Raw genomic sequence first — 952 nt, 5'->3', positions numbered from 1 at the left:
ACAACAACATTATTGAAAGTAATAATATTACAGTTCTGGCTACTGTGGTACAATATGTTGAAAGTATGTATTAATATCTGGCAGTATACATGTGTGACAATAGTCATACGTGTATAATAACGTATACTATTATATACACATAACGTCAATAATATAATATGTTATCAGTTAGCACTTGGTGTTACAATCCCTGGAGTTTCAGCACGATTTGTGCCACAGCATAGGTGTTTTGGCCGTGACCACCCAGCAGAGCCACCCTCCATACATCACCAGTTGTGCACCTCAACATCATCGGGTGTTTCGGCCTTTATCACAAGACACCCTCTGTTGAGGGAGGCCCACCACAGGCCGATCATGCCTGGGTGTGTGACAGAAGGTTGGCTCCTCCGTGGTCACCTAGGGGTCCAGATGGGATCCTTTCTCTTCAGCCATAGCCAATGACTGCCCCTCTCAGCTGTATTGACCAGATCCTTGACCACTTTCCTCTGGGCCTGCTCATTAATCCAGATTTCCTTGAGGAGCCTTGTGGTAGATCTAGCGACGAAGCCTCTGCAGCACACCTCGATCATTTGCACCTCAGCTTTCCAGCCTCTAGTCACCTCTGGTTGCTGCTATTTCGGGTGGAACTATGAGACACTGGCCCAAGTCAGCATGCATTTCCCAGTCCCTAGCTCCATGCAGCAGGCTTTAATTGTTAGGCTGACTTAGGCCTAGTCTGCCGGAGGACCCCCGAATAATACACCGGGCACCTTCTCTCCTTCTCTCTCTCTCTCTCTCTCTCGTATTCTATTACTGCATCTTGCTAACTCGGCCATTCTGGATGTCACTAACTCGGCTTCTTCTCCGGAGCCTTTGTGCTCCACTGTCTCTCAGATTAGCTCATATTACAGCGGTGCCTGGACAGCGTGACGTGTGTGGTTGTGCTGCTGCCGTGGTCCTGCCAGATGCCTCC

General features: G+C 48.8%; 1 protein-coding gene across 1 annotated transcript in view; it reads left to right on the top strand.

Annotated features, from left to right (window-relative positions):
• The window catches only part of LOC126399785 (chymotrypsin-like protease CTRL-1), a 10308-nt gene that overhangs the window by 6711 nt on the left and 2645 nt on the right, over positions 1–952 (top strand). The window lies entirely within an intron of this gene.

Source organism: Epinephelus moara, chromosome 13 (assembly GCF_006386435.1).
Source record: "Epinephelus moara isolate mb chromosome 13, YSFRI_EMoa_1.0, whole genome shotgun sequence".
Lineage (NCBI taxonomy): Eukaryota > Metazoa > Chordata > Actinopteri > Perciformes > Serranidae > Epinephelus > Epinephelus moara.
This window is presented reverse-complemented; position numbering and strand designations above follow the sequence as displayed.